General features: G+C 35.6%; 1 long non-coding RNA gene across 1 annotated transcript; it reads right to left on the bottom strand.

The window, feature by feature from the left end:
* Positions 1-677: 677 nt before the first annotated feature.
* On the bottom strand, positions 678-12,916 carry LOC122808966. The gene is made up of 3 exons (XR_006365848.1): positions 12,807-12,916; positions 12,685-12,715; positions 678-737 (listed from the first exon to the last, which is right to left on the bottom strand). It is a non-coding gene; the product is annotated as an uncharacterized LOC122808966 (long non-coding RNA).
* Between the last annotated feature and the right edge of the window lie 1,186 nt (positions 12,917-14,102).

The following is a 14,102-nucleotide window of genomic DNA, read 5'->3' as shown; positions in this document are numbered from 1 at the left end:
TATATATATATATATCTTTATATGGGTTCTACCATATAGATACAATATTATTATGGTCAACAGCTGTTTTGCTAACCATAGATAACAGAAAAAAACAATTATGCTGTCAGTCTACACAGATTGTCAATGCCCTCTACATCAATCTTCTGTGAGGTAGATAAAATTATGTATGCTCGTGTGTGTGTGTGTGTGTGTGTGTGTGTGTGTGTGTGTGTGTGTGTGTGTGTGTGTGTGTGTGTGTGTGTGTGTGTGCGTATGTATAGCTATATAGATATATAGGTAGATGGACATAGATAGGTATAGGTATAGATATAGAAATAGATAAACACACAGAAGTGCAGACACATATGTTTGTGTATGTGTATGTCTATATACATATGTGCTGTTACCTCTTTTCTGTTTTTTTTTTATTATTCAGCCCATTTTACCTATTTCTACTAATACAGAAATGACTGCATTTCTTTTATCTTCAAGTGCATATGGCAGTGATCATTCAACTTTGATTAAAGTGTTTTCTTTTCATAATTATGAATAACATGGAAATTAAGTCTACAAAAGCACTGCAATTATCTAACCTGCACGAGTATATCACACAAATGCTTATACATGCAAATGTAAACATAAGCATTCACTCTGAGAATATAGACATCCATCATAGAACTACAAAATATTACTTACCAGAACTTTTTACGGCTTGATAAATAACTGTTGAATTATTTGAGTTCACTCTGTTCTCCCTTAGAAAAAATAATTAATGTATTCATTATTTATGCTTCAACAGAAAAAAGATAAAACTGAGGCTTAAACTCTTTAAAAAGTATATTATCTTAAATAATATATACAATAGATAGCAAAGTTTTCTTTTACTTTTTATCTACTTTTACTAACATCATGGACTTCCATGTTTGTCATTATGATCCCTACAGCTTTCACAGCCTGCAAGCATCCCTGGTATGACCCACACCATGAGGATCTTCCTATTAAATGACCATCTGCACTTGGATTCCCCACTACTATATGTACAGAGTCTTGTGGATGCACCTGCTAGCACTGCAGAACTGGATGGGCAAAATAGCACACCGTCATATTGCGACTGTTTTTTTTTTTTTTTTTTCTCGTCTGTTCCTCACCCTCATGCTGATACCATCAACATTTTAGGTGTTGGGATGGCCATGACGTGTTGCCTCTGCATCATCCCTGCCCATCAGTGCATGGCAAACTTTCTCTGACAGTCCACCAGGGCTAAACCAGAAGATCTGCTCAGCATGCTCCCTCTCCTTAGGATAGACATGCATATCATCCTCTGCTATGCTGTCATACCCCCACACCACCACCACCATCACCAAACTACTAATCGATCTTTGGTCACCTAGGCCATAGTCAGTGCTTTATTGTTTTTCACTACTAGTGAGGCCAGCAGTTTTTCTAGAACTATAAAGCAAGGACTGTATTCCTTCAGTTTCTAATTAGTAAAACAGACTTTTTATTCTTATAAATTTATTCTTATTCTTTATTCTTATTTACTGTATGGGTATTTATTACTGCTATGTTATTAAAGAAAGCAACTGTTAATAGATTATCAATTTTAAATAAAGATTGCTTATCCAATTCATCATCAGTTAAAACTGGCAAGAGCAAAGTTTAGCATTTATTAGATTTTTTACTGCTTTTCACTTTCTTTCTTATGACATAGGTTAATGTTTGAGGGTTTATAATTTTATCCTGTATTTTTATAAGTTTATGGTAAATGTAGACATTCAATAAAATTGATGGCTTTAAAAAAATAAAGTATAAATCAAGGTTGCAAAAGCATGTAAACAAAGAGGCTAACTGTAGGAAATATTTCATTGACATTGTATTACATTTCCATGGTGACATAACTCAGTAACCCTACTTAGTCAACACATTGGATGCATTTGTTAACTCTTCTTCCCCTCCATTTCTCCTATAGCTTGTCTTTACCTCTTCCCTGATATACATTTCGGCTATGCTACTTTTGAGTGAGTAGATCTTTAAAACAAAGCTCCATTCTAAGTGTGGTAGAGGGGGTCTAGCATCCTAGGTTTATTATTTTGAACAGTAGAGTACTTATAAGGAGGATGGTCCTGTTTGGTGCAGGGAGTCAGTGCAAACACTTTAGTGAGTCACAATGATGCATACATGATTCTGCCAATAGTACAGACCTGCAGATTTTATTTATCATAACCAGAAGCCTCTGTGTATTATAGGTTCTGTGTATGGCTAATAATGGCAGGTCATATTTTAAACTGGGGAGAAACATAGTTCTTGCTGTAGCTGTATGGGCAGCTGGTGTTAGGATATGCAAAATCCTGTAACATAACTTTAGTTGTGAGAGCAGTTTATTTGTGATATTATCGGTATGGGTTATGAAAGTTATGGCAGGATCAAGACTGATACCTTTGTATGTGTATTCTTGGACTGAATATTATATTGTTCTAGAGCTCGTACATTTACCAGTTTCTGAAATGATGAAAATGTCATTACATTACTGTTTGTTATGATTAGTTAGGAGGCTATTAGTAACTCGGTAAATGACTATTTTATTAGCAAATCCTTCTAGTAATTGTATTTGTAGAGTGGGATGAAATGTATTAACTTTGGAAAGTAATCCATTGTCAGCATAATATTAGGTAAGGGCAGGTCACAAATGAGGTCACTAATAAAAAAGAAAGAAAAGACGTTTGCCTAAGATGAGAGTTGGGGAAATTTGGTGTTAAAAATTAAATTCTATGAAAATAAGTTACTAGTATGGGCTTGGAAGGTTCTATCTTTTGGGTACCTTTGTAAGCTAGTGATAGTGACCCCCCCAAAAAAATTAAATTTTCTTAGTTTGTTACAAAATATACTTTGCTTTATGGTTTCAAATGCTTTAATCATGTCTACGAACAGAAAAGAACAGAGCAGCTATAATGATGCCATCATTAATATTAGAATAAATGCCATTTATAACAAACAGTAAGTAAAGCATATACGGTGCTGATTGCTTTGTGAAAACTGTGCTGAGTGTCAAAGTGTACCCTGTAACAATTTATTTGTTCATGTAACTGATTGCACAATAAAGTTTCAAATGTGATTTGCAAAAAAAAAAAAAACACACAAATTGGAATCAGGTCTGTAATCTTTAAGTTCACTGGCTGAAGTCAATCTCAGTGGTATTCTATGAACTTAGTCAACAACACTCTAATGGCAATCCCTTAAAACAGTAGGTGACCTACAAAAATGGGATTACAAAACAAAGCTTGTGTGGACTCTGTCATTTGAAGATTAATGCAAAGATGCACAGGAAATCACTTTATTCCTTCTGTAGAAAGCATATGAACTGATGAATCTGAAATCATAGAAACTTGTTCACATGAGGGTCTAATTATACCTAATGTATTAGCAAACATGCTAAAAATTGTTAAATCCGTAAATAAAAATTACCTCTATATCACATCTATATCCCACAGGATAGCTCAACATTTATATGCACTTATTCTTAATATTTTGAATGCATGTATTAAATGATTTGAAATAATTCTGTAACATATATTGCTGAAACATTCATTGATGAATGCCATGAAATATATCTGTTTTTTTTTCATTTATAAAGGCTATATTCACTCAACTGACTAACTATTTCAAATGAGAAAGTACTCCTTTCAATATCAAATCCAAATACAGCTCCATGGCCAGAAAGATTTCTACTGTGATTTTTATTAGTCATTGTCAATAGTACCACCTATCTTTCTGACTAAATTTTACAATTGACTTGTAGAATACCTGTTTAGTAACCTTTTCTTAAATCATTCTAAAATATATATTTAAACCTGAACCAAAAACATCAACAATTCAACAGGGGAGTACTGATCGAGTTCATTATTAAAATCAGTATTAGAATTATGGCCACTGTTTTTGAAGAGAGGTTTTTCCCTAAATCCCAAAACAAACTAGAACTAAACAAAGGTCTACTGATAAAGTTTCCTTGTTAAAGGCAATACTAAAATTATGGCCACTGTTTTTGTGGGTAGGATTTAAAAAGTTGTTAATAAATGAATTCTTCTTTTCTCCCCAGAGTTTATGGCTACAAGAAAACAACAGGATAATGTCCTGTACTAGAGATGATTCTGAACCTCTTTAAGTGACTAAATAAAATGATATTGAAAAAGAAGTTTTTTTTTTTTTATGTAAAATGAATAAGTCCTGTTGAGGCAAGTTTAAAAATGTACATAGTTGATAAGGTTTTCAGGCAATGAATATGAAAATGATATTGCACAGTAAATATGAAAAAGGGAAGAAGGAAGACATTAATAAATGAGATAAAATATTAGTTTTATATGAAAAAGGAAAGATAGAAGTAATTAATAAATTAGATATATTATTTTTTACAATCTGGTTATTGTGGAAAAGAAGGAATGTAGGACTCCTGTATATAAAAAAAACGAAGGGCAGAAGATGTAGTTGTAGGAAATAAGAAAATAGTTGTGAAAAAAGCAATCAGGAGGATACATGAAAATTAAGGAATTGGGAATGCAAGAAATATGTAAAAAAATTGTGTTGTATTATTGATGAAGAAATTGTAAAGATGATGTGAATAAGATGGGTATAGGTGCAAAAAATATGTAACTGATATAAAATAATGTAATCCCTACTCTGGTCAATAATTGTTTTAGAAATTTGTACATCCACCTGAGCTATCACCAAAGTAGGCAGATGGGACCTCAGTTTAACATCTCAACCTAAGGATGGCTTACTCAGAAATGCAGCACCCCCTTTGTACTGTAATATGTGAGTGTACAACCTGTTGTATTTTTGAGACTATGCATTTTTTATATTGCATTTGTCAACTGGGTCTCGATGGTATGGTCTAAGGACCATATTCAGCAATAACCAGTGTCGACTGGCACTACATTGCACCAAGTATGAATACAGCATAAACTGTAAGCATATTTAAAAAGAGATGCAGGCAGGGATTCATAGTAAAGAGCGGACATTTGCAGAGCACTAATGTTTAAAGATGTAACTGTATTAAGCACTAGTGAGCTAATTACAGATGAAGCCCTCAAATGATAGAATTGTTGGGAAATGCATTGAAATGGTAATAACATGAAGAGCTGTGCTTTGGTCGCATATGGTAGGAGCAGCACTGCAATAGTTCTCATGGGTGATATGGAGGTCATCAGTGCTATGCTCAAGGCACTGCGCATCATAGCTTGCAATGCTGAAGCACAAAGCTGCAGCTAGAAGAGGCAGTCAGATAAAAGACGAGCAGCCCAGCTTTGCACAGACTCTAACAGAAAGCCCAGTGTTCACAATAGTTGTATGTATATATGTGTGCGCATGCCTGTGTGTGGTGTGTGTGTGTGTGTGTGTGTGTGTGTGTGTGTGTGTGTGTGTGTGTGTGTGTGTGTGTGTGTGTGTGTGAAAGAGAGAGAGAGTGTGCACTCAATAAAAGTGTCATTCCTGTGTTTATTTTATAAATGGTAAGTAAATGACAAAAGCATTAAAGGGGATAACAGAAAACATAAACGGGTAACCATAAGATATAAATGGAGGGGATTTTTTGGAACAGACCCTATTTTCTACTTTTTGAAAAGAAGGGTAGGTGGGATGTTACTGAAATATGATTGCTGGTAGGACAGAGGGATAAGGGTAGGCAGCAAATGCAGACAGACAAAGATGGGACAAAGACTGAAACAGAGACAGATATGAGCAATATGCACACAGGACGTCAGGAGGAAAATGGATGGTCACACATATATATATATATATATATATATATATATATATATATATATATATAATCCATACAAATAGCAGACAATTAATGATAAGGAGGGTCAGACAACAATGATATGAAGTATGATAAATGCAGGAGAGGAAAATGCTGGAAAGGGAATAGGGGACACTGCCATGGTTGGCAGCCAGGCTAGATCAGGGGGTAACAAACTCAGGCATCACTCACTGGAGTGGCTGATGTTAAAGACAGATTGCTCCTCTGAAAGCTTGGTGGGCAGATCCTCAAAGTCAGGAAAGTATACCAGTCAGGACAGAAGGTGGTCCGTTGCACCATCCAGGCATTCAACTTCCAGGGCACCTTAGCTGCTTTGCTCAGCCTCTGAAGTTCATGTTGGGACAAGATTGGAGATTCTTACAGTCCATGTTTAGAAGATGATCTTTCACTATCTCCCCACTGACAAACAGAAGAAGAGAGTACCAGTCCTCCACCTCACTGACACTCACCCCTCCCCTGATAAACAGACATGGCAGGCACTGCTGATTTGGCATCAGATGCAAAAGCTGATGAAGGCCAACATGAGAACAATCTTTCCTCTTCCACACCTAGACCTGATAAAAGACAACACTATAGGAAAATTGTATATTGGACAACTGCAGAACAGATATATACCCCAAAGATAGAAGAGGATGTCCTATCTTCTGCATAATCCTGCCTTTTTAAGATAATGCTCCTCAGCAACTGCATATTGTACAACAAGCATATTGTACAACAGTACACATACTACAAGACAATGTTACCAACAAATGCATATAGTACATCTCTGTCCTGATACTCTGCTTCCCATTGGTGGAGTGGGTCAGGGTGGCAAAACGTCAGCTCATCATAGCAAAAATGACACTGCTTTGCCATATAGGTTAAACCACGGACAATGCTCAACACTTGCGGCAGCTCAAACCTGGTGTCCAAGCTCTTCATGGAGCCATCATAGTTCCCTAGTAAGTGCTCCTTAAAATATCTGTGCAGGAAGAACAGCAACTGAACCTGAATGATAAAGTATCTCATCCATATCTACAAACCCTGTGGTGCCTCTCAGGGTAAGTGGGGTACCTGTATTGTTTTACATGCAAGGCAAACCCCCATTGCAGTTTCATTGCATAATAGCATCAGGCTGTGCAAAGTGTGGGGAGAGCAAAATGGGAACATAGGATACAGTGGGAATCACATGCCAAATGCATAAGAGGGTTTATAGGGTCATAGAAAAGTAGAGTTAAGGCTGTGCATTGCTGTAACTGGAGCTGTCAAATTGGTCCATGGAGGTGAGGCCAGGAACATAATCATACCCATGCCACAGAATATCATATACATCCAGTAAACAGCATGTTTTTTCTCAGATTTAAAGGGACTAGCATGGCTTTCTGAGATAGGCAACCCCTAGGAAAGTTCTTTAACCAGTAGAAAGAATTGCTTCTGCAGGCCCTTGCAATGCATGGCATGCATCTCTTGGACAAAGATGCTGCAGATACAGAAAATAGTAGTAAGACCAGCTATGGGGCTGATTGATGTAGGATGTGAATGCTATGTGTGTCCAAATCAAGTCCCTAAAACAGGAGTTGAAGAGAATTACTGTTATGACACTCCTTTCAAAGAAGAAGGTGAGAGACATCAAGCTAACAGGTCCATCTCAAGGGGTGGTCTACCAGTTTAGAAGTGACTGACAGACATGAAGTACTTTTTGTTATTGCTTACAGGCCAGGAAGTTTGACTTTTCATATGTGTGGTGGCCCAGATCTATGAATAGGCCTGGCACTAATGAAGTTGTTTTTTTCCAGGATGAAATTTCATGATACAAAGCATAAGATCACAAATGAGGAACATAGAATAGAAAACTAGTAAAGAGGAAGTTAAAGAAATAGAAGTTGAAGTCATGGGATACCTGTGAAGTGAAGGACTTTGTGTAAAAAGTCTAACACTGGTTATGTCACAGCATGATAGAACAATCAGTCCCCAAATTAAGGAGAAACAGGTGGAGTGGAAGACATCTGAAGAAGAAATATGGACATGGGAAAGAAAAAGAGATTTAATATGGTGCAATATTTATGCAAAGGAGAAAGCAAAACTAATCAACACTAAAAAAGCAGTACCAAAGTTATTTGAAGAGAAATACAGGCAAATGCATCCAGCTATGGAAACTTTCACAATACAAAAATAAATAAATAAATAAAATAAGAAAACAAATGGTGAAAGTAGAAAAGAGGATTAGTAATGGAGAAGTTAAAGAAATAGAAACTAAAGTTAAGGATTACCTGTGAAGTGAAGGATTTAGTGTAGAAAATCCATCTCAGGAAACATCACATAATGATAAAATAATGAGCCCCCAAGTTAAGAAGAAATAGGTGGAATGTGAAGCATCTGATCACTTGCCATGTGAAGAGTTTCTGGAGCTTTCAGCAGGAAACCAGTACAAAGTTTCATTTGGAGTTGCACAGCAAGGAAAGGAGAAGGAAACAGTGGCAGCTCTGACACAGTCAGTGCTGTGTAGTGATAGGCCAGTGAGATCCCATGTGACAGAACAGCAGATGAAGTAAGACGCAGCTGAAAAGAATATGGGACAGGAAGATGTTCTGTAAATTTCTGTAGAGTGCCCACAGGAAACAGAGAGCAAAAAATGTGCCCTCAGTTTAGAAGAAAATGATCTAAGGAAAGATTTGCTTGATTTAATACGGGTGGATAGATATATTAAGATCAATGAAAGAAATACATTAAAGAAAGTAAAAAAGACCCAAAATAGTGGACGTCGAAAAAACAGATAAACACAGTAATCAAGACTATTAATAGAAATTCATGTTACATAACAGCAGTAAATAGGATGTGTTACTGTGCAGCTAAATAAATAAAGTCTTACCACAAAAATACAGAGCAATAAGGGAAAGAAAGGAAAGAAATAAAATGCCACCATGGAAGCATCGAACAGAGACAACTATAAAGCAGTTAAAACAAGAGGTGTCACTGTTAGAAGAGTATAGAAGAGAGAACAGATCAATAAAACTACTTATAAAGCTAGACATGATAAAAGCAATGCAAATAAAAGAAAAGACCAAAATCTATCCTACACTGCTGCAACTAATAAACTAAAGATATCAGCACAAGCTGGAAAACTTAGAAGATATGTAGATAAACATAAAGGTAAAGTACAAAATAAGCAATTTGTTGATGAACCATAAACGTTTTATAGAGAACTGGGAAGCAAAGCAAAAAGAATAGATACACCCCCCCCCCCCCGCAAAAAAAAAAAGGAAAAAGACATGTTTTGTAGAAATATTTATGAAGACCATGTGAAATGTAACAAAGATGCTGAATGGCTGAAATAAGTAAAAGAAACAGTAAGAAGTTTAAATGTACAGTATATGATATAGGATGAAGTAACAGCCAGAGAAACTGAAACAAAATTAAGAAATCTTTCTCATTGGCAAATTCAGGACCAGATGCAGTAGCTAACTTCTGGCTAGAAGAATTAATATCTTTACATGAAGTTTTAGCCTTGAGTAAGAATTATCTATATGTGCATCTCTGAGATCACCAACTTGGTTAAGAACAGGAAAAATAATATTTCTCCTTAAAAGTTAACTTACATATCATCCTAAAATCTATAGACTAATAACTTGCCTTCTGATGATGTACAAATTATATACTGGGATTATTGTGGACAGAGTTTATAGTCATTTAGAAGAAAAACTCAATTATGGTGATAGAACAAAAGGGTAACAAAAGTAAGTCAAAAGGAACAAATGATCATTTTTTGCTAAATAAAAACATAATGGAGGATTTTAAAAAGGGGAACGTATGTCATGGATAAATTACAAAAAAGCAGTTGACAGAATCCACATTCATACATAAAGAAGTATTTACAGATGTGTAAGATACAGCTGCATTGAATGATTGCATTACAATAACTATGAAACAGTGGCAAACCACTTTGCAATTAAGTCTTGACAAAGTATAAAATATTACCCAGGGATAACAATTTAAAGGAGGATATTCCAGGGTGATTATTTGTCACTTCTGCTGTTTAGTCTTGCCCTTAACCCATTAAACATTTTACTTAATAGAGTAGGTACTGGTTATATTTTGGGTCCCAGAAAACATCCAAGTGTAATCACTTCTCATTTTCTTTTTGAGGATGACTTAAAACTGTATAGTTTATCAAATGAGGAGTTGAAAGCATAACTGCAAGTGATTACAACTTTCTCTGCTGACATAAGAATGTTATTTAGTCTTGATGAATTTGCAAAAGTAACATTTAAAGCAGGAAAGCTGCTGCATTCAAAAATACCAGTCTGGGACAGGAATGTGATATAAAGGAACGTAAGCAGGAAAGAGTATATAAACATTTGGGAACTGAAGGATCTGCAATAAAACATGAACAGATGAGAATGAAACACAGTAAGGAATACTTCAGAAGACTAAAATTAATATTGAAAACAGCCCATGACATGTAGGAACAAAGTCCTAGCTATAAACCAATTTGCTCTTCCTGTTTTAACTCACTGTTTTGGCATGATTGACTGGCCTCAAAAGATATTGGATCAGTTGGACAGAAAAACAAGAAAAATGTTCACATTTATAAAATGAAATATAAAAATCAGTGTACACCAAGATTATATATCTCTCATTCTGAAGCAGGTATTGGGTCTCCTGGAAAATGAATACATGTATAGATCTGCAATTGTGAGAATGTATGCATATCTGCTGACCTAACGAAAATGTTTCACAGCAAATATTGTTTTATAGCATCAACTGATGTAACAGACTTGCCTAACATATGTAATAAAATAAATGTCTTTTTTTTTTCTTTCCCAAGAACTTGCCCAGTGGTTCTACTTTGACCCATTTGGTCCATTAATAAAAGTAAACTGAGTGCCAGATATTCCTGCCTCTGAACCCCAATTAATCTTCAACTCCCTGACAAAAGTCTTGGGATAGATAGTAGGCCACCTTGCTAGCTTTGGGGAGTGATCAATCCTGTCTCCTTAGGAGCAATCCCACTGCAGCCTGCCTGAAGTAATAATCATTGCCTAAAGGAAATAATGCACCCACATGCCAGTCTTCCCTAGGGTGCCTGCACTATGGTATTGCAAGCTCAGCCAGCTCAGAACTCTACTGTGTGAATACATCATGCCCCCACTAGATTTTCCCCATGCAGTTAGCCAGTCACCTCCCTTTCTTTAGGATGGGCAAGCTGCAGGAACTGCTCAGTCTCATCCTACCAGTCATGTCCTACAGACACCCTAGCTTGTAGTTGCACTCAGGTGGTGTGTGCTGTAGGCAGGACATTATTCTTGTTGCCATGTAACTGTTGCATCTTGATAAGTGATTTCCCTATTATTATTAAATGTGGGTACATAAATGGTTACATTATTTCCCTTCCTTTCTTATGCTGTATGCACTTTATAAAATTTAAATATTCTGGTTCATAGTTGTCTTTTTAATATATGACAACTGGACCATAATACATTAGTAATAAAAAAAAACAACTAGTGTGAGCAATCTTGTCTAAGCACACTGTAATAAATTGTTGGGAAAGTATAAATGATACTCTACTGATACTGTGAAGGTATCTGACAATACTAAAATCAAACTATCTAGGATCTTATTGTAAAAAACATCATTGTATTAAAATCTGTAAGCTAATTTTTCTCATATTAACACACACTACTGCTACTTCTATAGAATACAGAAGAATATACATGTGCTGTTGAGAAATAATATTTTAAACATACTGATTCATATGAGCATGAAGTCTGATGACCAGCAATCCTTAATTACCATCCTTAATGGAGATGAAATAAAGTAAGATTCTTAAAATACACAGAAAAACCTACATTATATTATCCAGATTGTGAATGGTCACAAATAAATGCCTGTTGGATTTGGTAGTCCTCTGTAGCTCTAAACAAGAAAGCAGTTCACAACCTTCAGTGTGATGCAAAATAACAGCAACATAAATTATGGGCAGCAAGGAAGGTATACTATGCAACAAACGGACTATGTATCCATGATGGAAAATAGAAATCAATTCAGCGAGGAAACCTTGGCAAATGGAGCTATAAGAAATGAACAGTGTTAACAGAAAGGAACTCTTTGTGAGATTGCAGAGTGTGGAATTCAAAGGTTATGGATGTTGCCATGGATGGAGACATGCAGGGAACACTAAAATCATTTATCATTATGGTGATGTTTATGATGGGAAATAATGATAAAAGGAATACAACATGACCCAAATTAGTGATATAAGTCAATAGGTGGTAGATCTGATGACATAACTAACCAAGCAAGGGTAGACGTGGCAGTTAAAGCGACAGATTTGGGGTATATGTTTTTAGAAGTTTTACTAAGCATCAGATAACCAATAAATGCAGTCTACCTCCTGTAGTACTAAGAAGGGTAGTAAGAGACAAGACAAACTGAAAGAAGAGTGCTAGCTCTCTGTTTTCTATATAAATTGCATAGATTTTTTTTCTGAGATACAGACCACTTAAAGAAACTTTCTAGCCTTTTATCTGCATGTCTAATAAACAGCAGATACTTTTTAATCAACAGCATTTCAGTTAACAGATGAAAAAGTAAGCAAAGTGCAGCTCCACAGCTGATAAAAGATGAAACTCCAAATTCAAATGTAGTCAAAAAAATTAATAAAAGAGATAAGCACTTTCACAATTTAAACAATTGCTTCTTCAGATCACCATTTTAGTTAATATTTGTAATATTCTATATTTTTGCAGCCATACCAAAGTAGCAGTACTACATTCATAAGACAATAGCTTTTGGAACATCTTGATTTCTTCAAGTTTTTCTGTATTAAAATGCATAGCATGATTGCCATTGTGATGACACTTAGTAAAAATCTTTGTAAACAAAGTAAGCAAATGCCTTAACTAGTTACATACCATTTAGTGCTTTCATCTTCAGTTTGTGATGCTATATTAAAAGAAATGAGAATGTTATTGACATAGCCAACATACAGACTTCTTTAAAATTGTGATAGAAATAAAATAATTTAACATACTACCTTGTTTAAGTTTCTTCTGATAACAAATAACAATCACTACTAAGATGATAAAAAGCAGTGGGATCATTGCTCCTAAACAGTAAATGACCACATTTTCACTGATGACTGGTGCATCTGTGGAAAAGAGAAGTAAAATATAAGTCAAACTGTGTTTCCTAAACGTCACCTATAAATGTGTTTAGAGCTTGAGCCTGATAGATAGATAGATAGATAGATAGATAGATAGATAGATAGATAGATAGATAGATAGACAGACAGATAGATAGATAGATAGATAGATAGATAGATAGATAGATAGATAGATAGATAGATAGATAGATATAGCTAGTGTATCTATCTCTTCTTCACTGGATTTACTGGATCCACTTTAACCTCACATGGACTCTCCCTAACCCATATCTGGAACTGAGGAGGAAAACGAGTGTGCTAGTGCAGTATCATAGTGCTTCTGGTGAGTTTGATATAGCCCCTACCACCATATGGAAACCATGGAAGTTCGGCTATGCCTGTCTTTGGTAGGTGCATGTTCATTTCTGCAAATGCATTACCTCTGAACAAAGAAGTAACACCAAGTGTGAAGTTTGCCAAGTTCTCAGTGCTGGCATTGCAATGAAACTAAGCTGTATGCCTCAGCCTTAGATGAGTTAGCCCAAATCAACCACCCACTTTCATCCTCCCCCAACTAGTCCCTCTATAACACATTTTGCTAATCAAACACAGGTCATCCAGCAAACAATTAAGACTTAATCACTCTGTGCCAGACAGAAAAATGATTATAACCTCATTATTAACTATGTATACTTCAGATGTCTGATTAGGACTTGTAGAATGAAAAACAAAACAAAAAAATGGTCACCTAATGCATTTCAGCTCATTGCTGCTAGACACATCAAGTATAGCATATTACACACACACACACACACACACACACACACACACACACATGCATGCATGTGCGCATGTGCATTAACCAATTACAGCTTATTTTATTATCATCACAACTCAGATGTCTATGATCAAACGACTGAATAAATAAAAAAATTAAAAAAAAATGATCACAGGAATGTATTTCAGCTCATTGCTGTCAGTGACATACAGTACAGTCCATTACATTCCTCCTACACACATACACACACACACACACACACACACACACACACACACACACACACACATGAATCTAAAATGATTGAACACAACAAAAATTAAAAATCATTTTTTGCATGGGGACATGTCACCCTGCACCACGCACACACCCTGCTAATAATATATGCTACATTTGAAATCAGAAACAGT

Source organism: Protopterus annectens, chromosome 8.part0 (genome assembly GCF_019279795.1).
Source record: "Protopterus annectens isolate FY-2018-M chromosome 8.part0, PAN1.0, whole genome shotgun sequence".
Classification (NCBI taxonomy): domain Eukaryota; kingdom Metazoa; phylum Chordata; order Ceratodontiformes; family Protopteridae; genus Protopterus; species Protopterus annectens.
The sequence above is the reverse complement of the archived record's forward strand: the minus strand, read 5'-3'. Positions and strand labels throughout refer to the sequence as shown.